We start from the raw sequence: 17,434 nt of genomic DNA on the forward strand, positions 1-17,434 counted from the left end.
ATCTCTAGCATGTGAAGAAACACATCCTTCATCCCTGCCCTCATCACCCTGTAAGAGGTAAGTTCTAAATACATTTTTCCGTCTAAACTAAAAACAAAATTCAAAACAAGATTTTGAGTACTCATAGCTAAAGGGTTTCGATCTGGCCTCATTACAAAAGAGTACATGTGAATTCTCAGAAACATCTCTACTTCTTAGCAGCAAGAGCAGCCAGGACTAGCTGCTTTAAGCAGTGGAATCACAGAATGGTTGAGGTTGGAAGGGACCTCTGAAAGTCATCTGGTCCAACCCCGCTGCTCAAGCAGGGACATATAAAGCAGGTTGCCCAGGACCATGTCTAGACTGCTTTTGAATGTCTCCAAGGCGGGATACTCCACAACTTCTCTGGGCAACCCACTCCCACAATCAGTCACTCTCACAGTAAAGAAGTGCTTCCTGATGTTCAGATGAAATCTCGTGTTCCAGTTAGTACCCATTGTCTTTTGTCCTGTTGCTGGGCACCACTGAAAAGAGCCTGGCTCCATGTTCTTTGCACCCTCCCATCAGGTATTTATATAGAATCAATAAGGTTGGAAAAGACCTTCAAGAACATCAAGTCCAACCATCCATCCAACACTACAAGTCCACTGCTAAACTGTGACCCCAAGCGCCACATTCACACATCTCTTAAATACCTCCAGGGATAGGAACTCCACCACTTCCCTGGGCAGCCTGTTCCGATGCTTGACCACCCTCTCCATGAAGAAATTATTCCTACTATCCAATCTAAACCTCCCCTGGTGGAACTTGAGGTGATTTCCTTACATCCTATAACTTGTCACATGAGAAAAGAGACTGTCATTGCAACCTCCTTTCAGGTAGTTGTAGAGAGCGATGGGGTCTCCCCTGAGCCTCCTCTTCTCCAGACTAAACAACCCCAGTTCCCTCAGCTGCTCCTCATAGGACTTGTGTTCCAGACCCTTTACCAGCTTTGTAGCCCTTCTCTGGACACACTCCGGGGCCTCAATGTCTTTCTTGTAGTGAGGGGCCCAAAAATGAACATAGTACTCGAGGTGTGGTCTCACCAGTGCTGAGTAGAGGGACAATCACTTCCCAAGTCCTGCTGGCCACACTATTTTTGATGGAGGCCAGGATGCCATTGGCCTTCTTGGCCACCTGGACACACTACTGGCTCATGTTCAGCTGGCTGTTGACCAGCACCCCCAGGTTCTTTTCTGCAAGGCAACTTCCCAGCCACTCTTCCCCAAGCCTATACCACTACATGGGGTTGCTTTGACCCAAGTGCAGCACCCAGCACTTGAATGTCATGCAATTGAATGTGGCCCATCGATCTAGCTTATCCAGATCCCTCTGCAAAGCCTTCCTACCCTCAAGCAGATCAGCACTTCCCCCCAACTTGGTATCATCCACAAACTTACTGAGGGTGCATTCAGTCTCCACATCCAGATCATTGATAAAAATGTTAAACAAAACTGGCCCCAAGACTGGATTTAACATCCCTCAAGGGGATGGGGAAGTTTCTGAAGTCGATGACGAGATAACACACACTGTGACCACCCCAGAGGACCAACCATCTATGGTATCAGCCGCCCCCATAGTCAAGACAAAACAATGGAAACGGAAGTCAGCTCGTTTAGTAAGGGAAGAAGCTCCTCCTAAGGAGGAGGGAGAAGAGGAAAAGGCAGGCAGCTCTAAAGAAGGGTCATCACAGCAACATCAGGGAGAAGAGATGGAAATCATAAATGAATCAGAAACCACTCGATCCCTATCCCTGAGTGAGTTGCGAGAAATACAAAAGGATTATGGTCGACACCCAGGTGAACACATCCTCACCTGGCTGCTTCGATGCTGGGACACTGGGGCCAATAGCCAACAACTAGAAGGCAATGAAGCCAAGCAGCTAAGATACCTCTCTAGAGAAAGGATCATTGACAGAGTAATTGGGAGAGAGGCACAGGTTCTCAGCCTCTGGAGGCGACTCCTGGCAGCTGTGAAAGAAAGGTATCCCCATAAGGAAGTTATTGTATATCAAGTAGGCACGTGGACCACCATGGAGAAAGATCTCCAGCATTTGCGGGAATTAGCTGTGCTGGAGATGATTTATAGTGATTTGGACCATGCCCAGACACCTCAAGATCCCGATGAAGTCCAGTGCACAGCATCCATGTGGCAGAAGTTTGTACAGGCTGCACCCTCATCACATGCCAGCACACTGGCTGCAGTAACTTGGGATGAGGGGATGGGGCCAACAGTGGATGCTGTGTCCAACCAGCTTCATAAATATGAAGAAAATCTCTCTGCCCCAGTACGGGCCTGCATTTCAGCCATGGAGAAACTGTCCCAGCGGTTAGAAGAACACATAACTTCCTCCTCACCTAGATGGAAGAATCTTTCAGACATTAAGTGCCAGCATTCTCCGGCTCAAGCAAGGGAGAATCCAGGACGCACACCACGGGACACCTTGTGGTTTTATTTACGGGACCATGGGGAAGATATGAGGAAGTGGGATGGTGAACCGACCTCGGCCCTAGCTGCTCGGGTATGTGAACTGCGGAAAGATACAGCAGCAAGAAAAGGGGCCCCTAGGAGGACTGCTGCCCCAGTTTCTGTTGGGCAGTCCCCCAGAGGCAGTAGAAGGGCTAGCACTACTCCTGACCCTGACGAAGAGACCTCTGCTTCACATTTGGAAGAATTAACTGACAGATGCTCCAACCAGGACTAGTGGGGCTCTGCCTCTGGCCAGGTAGAGGAGAGGGACAACCAGATTTACTGGACTGTGTGAATTTGATGGCCTGGCACACTGGAACCGCAGAAATATAAAGCTCTAGTGGACACAGTGTCCTGGTTCCAGTTAGGACAGAGTTAAGTAGCTCATAGTAGCTGGTAGGGTGCTATGTTTTGGATTAGGATGAGAAGAGCGCTGATAACATGCTGATGTTTTAATTGTTGCAGAGCAGTGTTTACACCAGGCCAAGGACTTTTCGGCTTCTTGCTCTGTCCTGCCAGCGAGCAGGCTGGGGGTGCAGCAGGAGCTGGGAGGGGACAGACCCAGGACAGCTGACCCAAACTGGCCAAAGGGGTATTCCATACCATCTGACGTCATGCTAAACAATATATAGGGGTGGCTGGCCGGGGTGGGGGGCCGGCTGCTCGGGGATAGGCTGGGCATCGGTCAGCGGGTGGTGAGCAATTGCATTGTGCATCACTTGTTTTCTTACACATTATTATTGTTAATACTATTACCATTATCACTATTATTATTATTATTGTTATTATTATTTTCCTGTCTTAATAAACTGTCTTTATCTCAACTCACAGGCTTCACTTTCCCGTTTCTCTCCCCCATCCCAGAGAGGGAGGGGGGAGGGTGAGCGAACGGCTGTGTGGTGTTTAGCTGCCAGCCGGGTTAAACCACAACAGTCCTTTTGGCGCCCAACGTGGGGCCCGAAGGGTTGAGATATCGACAAATCTGACCAGAGTGTGTTAAACTAAAATTGGTATAAGTATTGGACCTGCTTAATAGTTGCTAGTCACAATGTTGATTGCCTTAATCTCCAGTCTGCTGTACCTGTATTCCAAATTGAGTTTTATGGTGCGTTACTTTCTGTATGTGCTCCCTGTTGCACTGTTTATCCTTTCCGGGCCCTGGTTTAAGATTGTTATGGTACTGTGCGGTGTAACAATGGCTTATGAAATGATGAGATATCTGGTCACGACTTTAACCTGGTATTTGTACTCAGCACTGACGTCAACTCTATACTTTGGAACCCATATCTCGGAAACTATTAGCAATTACACCTATTGCCTGTTTTCGTTAGGGAGCCAATCTGTGAAGGGGACAGGGGAAGACATGTTTCCCTACCTGTTCACTCTCCCTTTCTCCTTCACCACCACCCTCTTATCCCCCGAGTTAGTTACGGTGGTTCTCCGAGATGTTGAATATCCTTGGGATACTCAGACCAGCCTGCTCTTGTTGTTATGTCTCCTGAATGCGCTTCAGATTTTGTGGAGGGTTAAACAACTACTTAGGAATCTCATCCGGAGATCTGTCTTGAGGCGGGATAGTTGCGAGTGGCAGGGAGTGTGGGAGGATATGGGCAGGTTTCTAGAGCAGTGGTCACCTCCAGTGTTTTGGACATTCACCCCTGAACAACTGCAAAATCCTAAAAAGCTGGCAGAATGCTTGAAAAAAAGGTGTCATGACTCTGGCAGTTCCAAAGTGACACAAATCACTGTAGCGTGCTGGGGTCTGGCTTGTGCCTATCGAGCTGCAATTGATGCTACTAGCAACCTAGCTCCAGCTCCTGCAGCCGTTCCAGCTCCAGCTCCTGCAGCCGCTCCAGCTCCAGCTCCTGCAGCCGCTCCAGCTCCAGCTCCTGCAGCCGCTCCAGTTCCAGCTCCTGCAGCCACTCCAGTTCCAGCTCCTGCAGCCGCTCCAGCTCCAGCTCCTGCAGCCGTTCCAGTTCCAGCTCCTGCAGCCGCTCCAGCTCCAGCCCCTGCAGCCGCTCCAGCTCCTGCAGCCGCTCCAGCTCCAGCTCCTGCAGCCGCTCCAGCTCCAGCCCCTGCAGCCGCTCCAGCTCCTGCAGCCGCTCCAGCTCCAGCTCCTGCAGCCGTTCCGGCTCCTGCAGCCGTTCCAGTTCCAGCTCCTGCAGCCGCTCCAGCTCCAGCCCCTGCAGCCGCTCCAGCTCCTGCAGCCGCTCCAGTTCCAGCTCCTGCAGCCGCTCCAGCTCCAGCCCCTGCAGCCGCTCCAGCTCCTGCAGCCGCTCCAGCTCCAGCTCCTGCAGCCGCTCCAGCTCCTGCAGCCGCTCCAGCTCCTGCAGCTGCCCCAGCTCGTGCAGCTGCTCCCACTCCTGTGGCTGGGTCAGAGAAACGAGCTGTAGCAGTGCAAGTTGACCCCACAGAGGGTATTCCAACCCCTGTGGCAGACCCTGTGTCTGGGTCAGAGAAACGAGCTGTAGCAGTGCAAGTTGACCCCGCAGAGGGTATTCCAACCCCTGTGGCAGACCCTGTGTCTGGGTCAGAGAAACGAGCTGTAGCAGTGCAAGTTGCCCCTGTAGACAATGTGAAAAAATGGTATAGAGGCTCAGGTCGTTTAAAACGCAGACAGTCTTCTGCTAAGTCTGGGCGTAGTGAAGACGAGGCTGGGCCATCAAAGGTGCAGGAGACTGAAGATGAGGATGAGGATGGCGAAAAATCAACAGTAACTACCCGGACTCCATACCAGCCATCAAAGGTGCAGGAGACTGAAGATGAGGATGAGGATGTCGGAAAATCAACAGTAACTACCCGGACTCTACACCGGCCATCAAAGGTGCAGAAGACTGAAGATGAGGATGAGGATGTCGAAAAATCAACAGTAATTACCCGGACTCTATACCAGCGTGAGCTACGAGATGTGCGAAAAGATTTTGGTCGCTGTATAGGCGAGCAGCTTGTCACCTGGCTGCTCCGGTGCTGGGACACGGGAGCCAATTATGTGGAATTAGAGGGCAAGGAAGCCAGGCGGCTGGGATCCCTTGCTAGGGATGCATGCATTGACAAAGCAATTGGAGATGGAGCACAATCTCGCAGCCTCTGGAGGCGTCTCCTGTCAGCTGTGAAGGAAAGGTATCCCTTCAAGGAAGAACTTGTATGTTTACCAAGCAAATGGACCACCATGGAGAAGGGAATTCAGTACCTGAGGGAATTGGCCGTACGGGAAGTAATTTATAAGGACCTAGACGACGCACAAACATCCGCAGATCCAGATGCAGTCCGGTGTACACTACCCATGTGGCGGAAGTTTGTACAGAGTGCACCATCATCATATGCCAACTCATTGGCAATAATAGCCTGGAAAACGGAGGAGAATCCCACAGTGAATGAAGTGACTAAAATACTCCGGCAGTACGAAGGAAATCTCTCCTCTTCCCTAAAGGCCTGTGTCTCGGCTGTGGAGAAACTCTCTGAAGAGGTCCACCAACTTAAAGAGAATTTATCTTCCCCTCCACCTGAACGAACCAGTGTCCACCAGCTAAAAGAGAATGCTTTAGAGAAACTTTCTGAAAAGATCCACCAACTTGAAGAAAGATTATCTTCCCCTTCACCTGAACGAACCAGTGTCCACCAGCTAAAAGAGAATGCTTTGGAGAAACTTTCTGAAAAGATCCACCAACTTGAAGAAAGATTATCTTCCCCTTCACCTGAACGAACCAGTGTCCACCAGCTAAAAGAGAATACCTTGGAGAAACTTTCTGAAAAGATCCACCAACTTGAAGAGAGATTATTTTCCTCCCCACCTGTACAAACCAGTGTCTCAGCTATTAGGGGTAAACGTTCATCTATGCAAGGAAGACAATATGGTGGGCACACACACCGCGCCACCCTGTGGTTTTACCTACGTGACCATGGAGAGGACATGAGAAAATGGGATGGAAAATCTACTGCGACCCTAGAGGCACGGGTACGTGAATTGCAAAAGAAAACAATTGGGAAAAAGGGGTTCTCTGAAAAGTTTGCTGCTCCAACTTCCAGCAGGCAGTCCTTTAGACACAGAAACGAAGATTCTGACCAGGACTAGAGGGGCCCTGCCTCCAGCCAGGGGGAGGAAAGGGACAATCGAGTTTATTGGACTGTGTGGATTCGATGGCCTGGCACGTCAGACGCACAGAAGTATAAGGCTTTGGTAGACACCGGTGCACAATGTACTCTAATGCCATCAAGCTATAAAGGGCCAGAGCCCATCAGTATTTATGGTGTGACGGGGGGATCCCAGCAGTTAACTGTATTGGAGGCTGAAGTGAGTCTAACCGGTAATGAGTGGCAAAAGCACCGTATTGTGACTGGCCCAGATGCTCCGTGCATCCTTGGCATAGACTATCTTAGAAGAGGATATTTCAAGGACCCAAAAGGGTTCCGCTGGGCTTTTGGCATAGCTGCCTTGGAGACAGAGGACATTAAACAGTTGTCTACCTTGCCTGGTCTCTCAGAGGACCCTTCTGTTGTGGGGTTGCTGAGGGTTGAAGAACAGCAAGTGCCAATAATCGCTACCACAACTGTGCACCGGCGGCAATATCGCACCAACCGAGACTCCCTGATTCCCATCCATAAGCTAATTCGTCAACTGGAGAGCCAAGGAGTGATCAGCAAGACTCATTCACCTTTTAATAGTCCCATATGGCCAGTGCGAAAGTCTAATGGTGAGTGGAGGCTAACGGTGGACTATAGCGGCCTGAACGAAGTCACGCCACCACTGAGTGCTGCAGTGCCGGACATGCTAGAACTCCAGTATGAACTGGAATCAAAGGCAGCCAAGTGGTAAACCACAATCGATATCGCTAATGCATTTTTCTCCATCCCTCTGGCAGCAGAGTGCAGGCCACAGTTTGCTTTCACTTGGAGGGGAGTCCAATATACTTGGAATCGGCTGCCTCAGGGGTGGAAACACAGCCCTACCATTTGCCATGGACTGATCCAGACGACACTGGAACAGGGGGACGCTCCTGAACACCTGCAGTACATCGATGATACCATCATGTGGGGCAAAACAGCAGAAGAAGTTTTTGAGAAAGGGAAGAAAATAATTCAAATGCTTCTGAAAGCTGGTTTTGCTATTAAACAGAATAAGGTCAAGGGACCCGCACAGGAAATCCAGTTCTTGGGGGTAAAATGGCAGGATGGACGTCGCCACATTCCGACGGATGTGATCAACAAAATAACGGCTATGTCTCCGCCAACTAGCAAAAAAGAAACGCAAGCTTTCCTAGGCCTTGTGGGATTCTGGAGAATGCATGTTCCAGGCTATAGTCAGCTTGCGAGTCCTCTGTATCGAGTGACTCGAAAGAGGAACTATTTCGAGTGGGGCCCTGAGCAACAACAGGCCTTTGAACAAATCAAACAAGAAATAGCTCGTGCAGTGGCCCTTGGGCCTGTCCGTACCGGACCAGCTGTGCAAAACATACTTTACACTGCAGCCGGGGAGCATGGCCTCACCTGGAGCCTCTGGCAGAAAACCCCAGAAGAAACTCGAGGTCGACCTCTGGGTTTCTGGAGCCGGGGCTATCGAGGATCAGAAGCCAATTACAACCCAACTGAAAAGGAGATATTAACAGCATATGAGGGTGTTCGAGCTGCTTCAGAAGTTGTGGGTACAGAAGCACAAATCCTCTTGGCACCACGGCTACCTGTGTCACATTGGATGTTCAAAGGGAAAATTCCCACTACACACCATGCAACCGACGCTACGTGGAGTAAGTGGGCAGTGTTAATTACACAGCAAACTCGAATGGGGAAACCCAACCACTCAAGAATCCTGGAAGAGATCATAGACTGGCCGGAAAGCAGATATTTCGGAGTACCGACAGAACAGGTAACTCGTGCTGAAGAGGCACCACCATATAATGAGTTGCCAGAAGACAGAAAGCAGTATGTGTTGTTCACTGATGGATCCTGCCGTGTGGTAGGGAGTCATCGGAAATGGAAAGCTGCCGTGTGGAGTCCCACACGACGAGTCGTGGAGGCCGTGGAAGGGGAAGGCGAGTCAAGTCAATATGCAGAAGTGAAAGCTATACAACTGGCCCTAGAAATTGCTGAAAGAGAAAAATGGCCAGTATTGTATCTCTACACTGATTCACGGATGGTGGCAAATGCTCTGTGGGGGTGGCTGCAGCAATGGAAACAGAGCAACTGGCAGTGCAACAGTAAACCTATCTGGGCTGCCACCCTGTGGCAAGATATTGCTGCTCGGGTAGAAAACCTGGATGTAAACGTACGTCATGTAGATGCCCACATGCCTAAGAATCATGCCACCGACAAACAACAGAATAACACAGAGGCGGATCGAGCTTCGAAAATTGAAGTGGCTCAGGTGGACCTGGACTGGGGATGTAAGGGTGAGCTGTTTGTAGCTCGATGGATGGGCCCATGAAACATCAGGACATCTGGGGAGGGATGCCACATACAGATGGGCTCGTGATCGAGGGGTGGACCTGACCATTGAGGCCATCACACAGGTCACCCATGAGTGTGAGACATGTGCTGCAATCAAGAGAGCCATGAAGGTAAAATCTCCCTGGAACAGGGGGAGGTGGCTAGGGTTTCAATATGGTGAGGCCTGGCAAATTGACTATATCGGACCACTCCCACAAACCTGCCAAGGCAAACGGTACATACTCACCATGGTAGAAGCAACTACTGGGTGGCTGGAAACATACCCCGTAAACCATGCCACGGCCCGAAACACAATCTTGGGCTTAGAAAGGCAAGTACTGTGGCGTCATGGTACACCAGAGAGAATTGAGTCTGACAATGGGAGTCATTTTCGAAGCAATTTGGTCACCTCCTGGGCCAAGAGGCATGGTATTGAGTGGGTGTATCACATCCCTTATCACCCACAAGCCTCTGGGAAGGCTGAGAGGTACAATGGACTGTTAAAGACTATGTTACGAGCGTTGGGTGATGGGACATGGAAACAATGGGACATAAACCCACCAGAAGCCACTTGGCTAGTTAACAACAGGGGGTCTGACAGCCATGCTGGTCCTGCCGAAACAAAACCCCTACATACTGTGGGAGAAGCTAAAGTCCCCGTAGTGCATGTAGGGAAGTGGATGGGGAAGGCGGTGTGGGTTGCTCCTGCCTCGGGAGAAGGCAAACCCACTCGTGGGATTGTCTTTGCCCAAGGACCAGGGTATACCTGGTGGGTAATGCAAAAGGATGGGGATATCAAGTGCGTGCCTCAAGGAGATTTAACCTTGAGAGAAAACTAATCTGTAATTTATGTTTTCTAGGAGGACACTGCAGAACCAATGAGAGGTCAACTTCGCAAGGAACCGGGCAAGTGCAACAGTGACGTGAGCTAAGCTGATGCTGGTGTCAAGAAAACCAACCTCGCCTGCCCTGAGTGACCACTTTGACAGATGAAGCTGAAAACATCAACAGAACATTTGAACATATGAACATTTTGGGGAAAGGCCTATGGAATGAAAAGAAGTACAGACCTATACATATTTTAATGGACAGGGAACAATGATGATGAGAATATCTATATACTAAAGTATGTGGGACCTGAGTGTGACACAAATGTTATGGAATAAGGGGTGGAGTTTGTGCTGGGTCTGTCTGGGATGGAGTCACCTTTCCCTGCAGCAGCTCACACAGTGCTGTGCTCTGCACTCGTAGCTGGAACAGCACTGGTATCACTCCAGTGTTGTGTCCATTGCTGCATAGTACTGGCACAGCATCAGGACTCCCTCCAAGCCCCCAAGAGCCAGCAGGTTGGGGGTGGGCAAGTGATGGGGAGGGGACATCACCAGGGCAGCTGACGTAAACCAACCAAAGGGATACTCCATAACACATGATGTCACACTCAGCAATAAAAATGGGGGCTCTCGTGGGGGAGGGGGCTGTCCTCCCGAACAACCATTACGCATTTTGAGGCCCTGCTTCCCAGGACGTGGCCAAACATCGCTCGTTGATGGGAAGTAGAGAATAACTTTTTTTTTCCCTTTCTCTGTGCTTCTGCTCGGCCTTGTTTTTTTTTTTTTTTTTTTTTTCCCCGTTCCCTTTCCCTTTAATTAAATTATTCTGATCTCAAACCTCGAGCTCTTTGTATCATATTTGAGAAGGGGGGAGGGAGAGAGTGGCGGTGGTGGAACTCGGTTGCCCACCTGAGTAAAACCACCACACCTGTCCCTCAGGCTCCAGAGCCTTAAACCTATTGTGTAAGGGCACCTGGGGAGGTGAGGTAGGGAGGGAGGGGGCTTGCCTGTGATGCGAAACAGGGACCTGTTTCCATTCCTCCCCATCTCTTAGGTCCCCTCCCTCTGCCTGACAGCAACAGGGCAGGGGGTCCACTACTGTTTGGGGTATATTACCCTGGTGCCTTTCTCACAGGCATGGCAGGGAGTTGCTCCATCAGCCAATCTCCTACTCACATTCCCTGATAGTCCTTAATCTCTCCACCTCCTCTTTGAGCTCTGCCACCAGGCTGATCAGATCCTCCACCTGCTCACACCTCACGCAGGTGATATCTCTGCCACCCTCTGATGGCAGCAACAGGCTCAAGTACTCCCCGCAACTTGAGACCTGAACAGCCGTGTTTTTGGGCAGGCACTTGGTCTGAGTTGCCACATTCTTTGTGGCAAGAGCTTTCTGCCTGGTGGAGCCCATGGCTGGATTTGTTGCCAGGTTAGCAGCTGATAGGTGAGCCAGTCTCCTGATTGGGAAGGGATACTCTGCCCCCCCCTGCTCACCCTGCCTATGGAAACTTCCACGCCACACCCTGTTTGCCCATCCTGGTCACCTGTGCTCCCTAGTGGGGCTGTCTTTGTATGACAGAGGGGGAGGCTTGCTCCTGCCTCTGCCCAAGCCTTGTCAGCCACCCTTGTGAGGACTTCTGACTCCTGGCTGCTCCCTTGGCTGCCTTGAGTTGCCTCGATGCAGGATATTCCTTGCATGCCACGATCCCCCACTCCATTGCAGAATGCGTCCGTTCCAGACCTGATCACCTTGGTGAGTGACTGCTCCCGTCTCTTTATCGTCTTTATGACTCTACACTGGGCTCTCTCCAGTAGCTCTCTCTCTCTCTTGTACTAGGGAGCTGAGTAGAGGGGAAGGATCACCTCCCTCAACCTGCTGGCAATACTTTGACTAATGCAGTCCAGGATACCATTAGCCTTCTTTGTGGTGAAAGCACAATCATATTCCTCACCTGGGAGATAAGCCACCTTGAAGCCCATCTGCCAGTAGACGTGGTGTTCTCCTATGCTGGGTATTAGAAAAAGGAATAGAAGCGATACAGAACAGACCAGAGACAGCACTGTTCCAGCGAAAGCTAAAGGAGAAGGCAGGCAGGCCAGGGGGATTAATGCACGTGGCAATCCAACATACAGATGTCACAGTACACTCGTGTTCTCGTAACTCACCAAGCTATACGAGGTTGGGTAGCTCTTTTTCTTATTCCAATCCTTTGCACAGACACAAGATATCACAGAATCATAGAATGGTTTGAGTTGGAAGGGACCTATAAAGATCATCTAGTCCAACCACCCTGCTGTGGACAGGGACATCTTTCACTAGATCAGGTTGCCCTGTCCAACCTGACCTTGAACACTTCCAGGGATGGGGCATCCACAACTTCTCTGGGCAACCTGTTGCAGTTCCTCACTACCCTCATAGTAAAGAATTTCTGCCTTATATCTAATCTAAATCTACCCTCTTTTAGTTTAAAACCATTATCCCTTGTTCTATTATTACATGCCCTTGTAAAAAGTCTCTCTCCATCTTTCTTATAACCCCCCTTTAAGTACTGAAAGGCTGCAACAAGGTCTCCCCAGAGCCTTCTCCTCTCCAGACTGAGCATACCCAGCTCTCTCAGTCTTTGTTATGGGAGAGGTACTCCAGCCCTCTGATCATCTTCGTGGCCCTAGTCTGGACTTGTTCTAACAGATCCACATCCTTCTTGTGCTGGGGGTCCCAGAGCTGGATGCAGTACTTTAGGTGGGATCTCATGAGAGTAGAGTAGAAGGGGAGAATCACCTCCCTTGACCTGCTGGCCACTCCTCTTTTGATGCAGCCCGGGATACGATTGGTTTTCTGGGCTGAAAGCACACACTGCTGGCTCATGTCCAAAGGTTATGATATGTTTACTAAAATGCGCTCCTAATTGGCAGGACGCCCGCCATTGCAATCGCGAATAAAATAGCTTCACAGAAGATCCTGTCTGAAGAAAATTATTTGACATTTTTCTCAGAGCTTTCACTTGTGCAAATTGGCTCGATTCACCTTCTCCCTCAGCAGCTTCTGCAACTCATCGTGTAGGACTCCTTACAGCATCCTTCCACCTCCAATGCTTTCCCACAGTATGACAGGACCCATCAGTGAACAGGGCATAATGCTTCTCATTTTCTGGTAACTTGTTGTACAGTGGGGCTTCTTCAGCACGGGCCAAATCCTCCTCTGGTGATATCCCAAAATATTTGCCTTCTGGCCACCTACAAAGCAGATCAAACTCATCATACGCTGCCAATATCTCCTTTTCAGTTGCCGTGTGGCAGACCTCAGATCCTCTGTATCCCCGACTCCAAAACCCTAGGGGTCGACCTCGAGTTTCCCCAGGCTCTTTCTGCCAGAGGCTCCAGGTGGGGCCATTCTCCCCGGCTGCGGTGTAGAGCACATTCTTTACATCTGGTCCTGCTCGGACTGGCCCAAGGGCTACTGCATGAACTATTTCCTGCTTAATTTGTTCAAAGGCTTGTCGTTGCTCAGGGCCCCATTCAAAAGCATTCTTCTTACGGATTACTTGGTAGAGCGGGTTTACAATCAGACTGTAATTTGGAATGTGCATTCTCCAAAACCCCACGACACCTACGAAAGTTTGTGTTTCTTTTTTGCTAGTTGGTGGAGACATAGCTGTTATTTTGTTGATCACATCCATTGGGATTTGACGACGTCCATCTTGCCATTTTATTCCTAAAAACCGAATCTCCTGTGCAGGTCCTTTGACGTTATTTTGTTTTATGGCAAAACCAGCCTTCAGAAGGATTTGGACTATTTTCTTCCCTTTCTCAAATACTTCCTCTGTGTGATAAATTAGCGGGTGTTTGTTCATTGTCTGTAAAAGGAATTCAGAGAATCTGCTGAGAAGATAAGGTTTTTCCAATTTACGACCTTGTTAAGGGAAAGACTAAGCGAGTAGATAGTGGGGGGGGGGTGTTGGATAAACGTCCTTGGTAAAAAAGACTCTGTGAAATACTGTTTGCTGCTTTTGCTTTTGCTACCCTTGAACACAGAACGAACTGCACAGCTTCAGAAGATTCAACAAGTCCTGACAAGCCGAAACTTGGATGCTGACAAACCGAACTTGGATGCTATAAAACGGCGACACTGAAAAGGGAAAGTTGCGTGCCGTGGTGGAGCGGAGACTCCCCAGCCGCCCAGCGCTGTTTTGCTTGTGCCTGCTTACTTAATTAATAAACTATCTTCGATAGACCAGAAAGTTGCGTGGTCTCGCTTATAACAAATTTGGTGCCGTGACTCAGATGAAGGCAAATTGACTGAGGACCCTTTCGGGGGAGGCGCCCCGTCGATTTCGGCGGCCCCTGGAACGGAAAGCCTCACTCGAGCCCCTCACCGACGAACCCTAAAATTAGGCACAAGCAAATAAAACCGGTAACCCCAAGCAATCTTTGTGCATGAAGACCGAATGAAGACTCAGGATTGAGTAAGTATAGGCCGGTGATCCATTCGGTTGGGGTTGGGAATCCTGGAACACGACATACGAGACGTCCAATTGCGGACGAAGTGAGTGTGGGCCCCTCGGTAGTGCGGTTCCCACATCCCGCAAGGGACTGGGCCACGAAAAGGGGGAAGCGTTGTGTGTGAGTGTGTGAAGGTGTTCCGGAAGATGGGGCAGAAGAAAAGTAAGCCTTCTGGCCCCATGGGAAGGGAATCCAGTGGTATAGGGATACCTTCCATTCCCTCTGATAGCCCGTTAGGGTTAATGATTAAACATTGGAATGATTCCCCTTCTAGGCGGGGAAAGAACAAGGTTAAAATGATTTATTATAGTATTGAAGTATGGGGCAATAAGCCCATAAAAGGGGACAGTGTTTTCTGGCCCCCGTTTGGTTCTTTTGAGGATTGGGTATGTCAAGCCTTAAATATTTATGTAAACTCCAAAGAGCCCTCTAACTTGGAGGAAAGCGAGTATGCGCACCTCTGGATAGATTCAGATTTGAGGACGCATTTATACCCTCTAAAAGAAAAAGGAGGGCGGAATAAGAAGAATAAGAAGAGGAGAGACTTAGAAATCCCACCACCACCCCCACCCTATGTACCACCGCCTGCACCAACGGCCCCTGTCCCTAACGGACTTTGCGAGCCAATAATATCAGACGAATCAGAGGAATCGGAGTCGGATCATGAGATACAAGGGCCAATAACTAGAAGTAGGGCAAGAAATCAAAAGATTGATCTAGAAGGAGGATTGTATCCGTTGCGAGAAATAGCAATGGGAGGACCCCAGCCGGGGATGGGATATGTAGCAGTCCCCCTTAACTCCGGGGATGTTAGAGATTTTAAAAAAGAAATGGGAAGCCTGTTGGAGGACCCACTGGGGGTAGCAGATCGAGTAGATCAAATCCTGGGTCCCAATATATATACCTGGGAGGAATTACAGTCCATCCTGGGAATTCTCTTTACATTAGAGGAAAGAGGAATGATTAGGCATGCCGGTATGCAAATTTGGGATCAGCAGCACCAGCAGGGGCCGGCTGCAGACGTAAAGTGGCCAATGCAGCAGCCCAATTGGAACAACCAAGACCCTATACACCGAGGGCATATGCAAGACTTAAGAACAATCATAATTCAGGGAATACGAGAATCTGTCCCTAGGGGACAGAACATAAATAAAGCTTTCAATGAACAGCAAAAAAAGGATGAAACCCCGACAGAATGGTTAGAAAGACTGCGAAAGAACTTGCAGTTATATAGTGGTCTGGATCCTGAAACCCCGGTCGGGGAGGCATTACTCAAAGCTCAGTTTGTAGCAAAATCATGGATAGATATTAGAAAAAAAATAGAGAAGATAGAAGGTTGGCAGGACAGAGGGTTAGATGAACTCCTGAGGGAAGCACAGAAGGTGTATGTTCGTAGAGAAAATGAAAAGGAACGGAAGCAAGTGCGTATGATGGTGGCAGCGGTACGGGAGGGACAGAGAGGAGTTGGGTTGAATCGGAGGTTTGGCCTCATGCATGGGAAATTCAGAAAGGAGAAAAAGAATGGCCAAGGACAGAGAAATGTGACCTGTTTCTATTGCAACAAAAAGGGTCACATGAAAAGAGAGTGCAGACAGAAGAAGGAAGATGAGAAGATGTTCAAAACTGAATAGGGGTGTCAGGGGCTCTATCTGCTGGGGATCCGAAATAAAAATGAGCCCTTGATAAAACTAAAAGTGGGTCCCCAGCGTGAGGAGGTGGAGTTCCTCGTAGATACAGGGGCTGAAAGATCAACAGTTCAAACCTTACCCACTGGATGTAGGGCCTCTACAGAAAAAGTGCAGGTGATCGGAGCAAAGGGGGAGCCCTTTGGGGTCCCTGTTATAAAGGAAGTAACTATTGAATCTGATTCTAAAGAGGGTAAGGGATCTTTGCTCCTAGTACCGGAGGCCGAATATAATCTGTTAGGTAGGGATTTAATAATAGAGTTAGGAATAGGGTTAGAAGTGATAGGTAAAAGGTTAGAAATTAAGTTGTGCCCGCTTCGAGTAGAAGACGAAGCGAATATTAATCCTGAAGTCTGGTATACCTCAAAAAGCGTAGGGAAATTGAATATAAGACCTTTCAAAGTAACTGTAAAAAACCCAGAAATACCGATTAGGATAAAACAATACCCTCTTTCAGAAGAAGGAAGGAGGGGACTGAAACCCGAGATCCAAAGATTATTGCAGCAAGGGCTGTTGGAGCCTTGTATGTCTCCTTTTAACACTCCTATCTTACCAGTAAAAAAGAAAGATGGTAAATACAGACTAGTACATGATTTAAGGGAAATTAATAAAAGAACTGTTGCCAGGTTCCATGTGGTGGCAAACCCGCACACCCTGTTGAGCCAACTACATCCGGACGATCGATGGTATAGTGTGATCGATCTGAAAGATGCATTTTGGGCATGCCCTCTGGACGAGAAATCTAGGGACTATTTTGCTTTTGAATGGGAGGACCCAGACACACATAGAAAACAACAGCTGAGGTGGACAGTTTTGCCTCAGGGTTTTACAGAATCCCCAAACTTGTTCGGGCAAGCCTTAGAGCAAATTTTACAAGAATATAATAGGATACCGGGTACAACAATGATTCAATATGTGGATGATCTGCTAATAGCAGGGAAAGATGAGGATGCCGTGAGGCAAGCTAGCATTAGCCTGCTGAATTTTTTGGGGTCACGGGGATTAAAAGTGTCTAAGTCAAAATTGCAGTTTGTAGAAGAGAAAGTGAAATATTTGGGTCATTTGTTAAATAAAGGGACAAAAGGATTGGATCCTGAAAGGGTTAAAGGAATTCTAGGGATAAAAGCCCCAGCTACTAAAAGGCAGGTACGGCAGTTGTTAGGATTGACCGGATATTGTAGACAATGGATAGAAGATTACAGTGGACAGGTTAAATTTTTATATAACAAGCTGAATAAGGATGGATTACTCAAATGGACAAAAGAAGATGAGGAGCAATTAGAAAAATTAAAGGAAGAGCTTGTGCATCCGCCAGTTTTAAGCTTCCCAGAGCTAAAGAAACCATTCTTCTTGTTCGTAAATAGTACAGAGGGAACTGCTTACAGCGTGCTTGCCCAAGAGTGGGCAGGCAGTAAAAAACCTGTGGCCTATTTATCTAAATTATTGGACCCCGTTAGTAGGGGTTGGCCCAGCTGCTTGCAGGTAGTGGTGGCAGCTGCCCTATTAGTGGAG

The 17,434-nt window shown here is 48.9% G+C and overlaps 1 protein-coding gene across 9 annotated transcripts in view; it reads right to left on the reverse strand.

Annotated features, from left to right (window-relative positions):
• Nucleotides 1-17,434, reverse strand: part of LOC310888667 (homer protein homolog 1-like) — a gene marked incomplete at its 5' end in the record, with an annotated part of 224,822 nt that overhangs the window by 150,531 nt on the left and 56,857 nt on the right. Inside the window, one exon of one of the 9 annotated variants that reach the window (XM_083815597.1) lies at nt 12,763-12,895. The exons of the other annotated variants lie outside the window; for them this stretch is intronic. Of the gene's footprint in view, nt 1-12,762; nt 12,896-17,434 lie in introns of those variants that run through there. 9 annotated transcript variants of the gene reach the window in all.

The sequence above is a fragment of the Anser anser genome, assembly GCF_964211835.1.
Source record: "Anser anser genome assembly, chromosome: W".
Taxonomy (NCBI): domain Eukaryota; kingdom Metazoa; phylum Chordata; class Aves; order Anseriformes; family Anatidae; genus Anser; species Anser anser.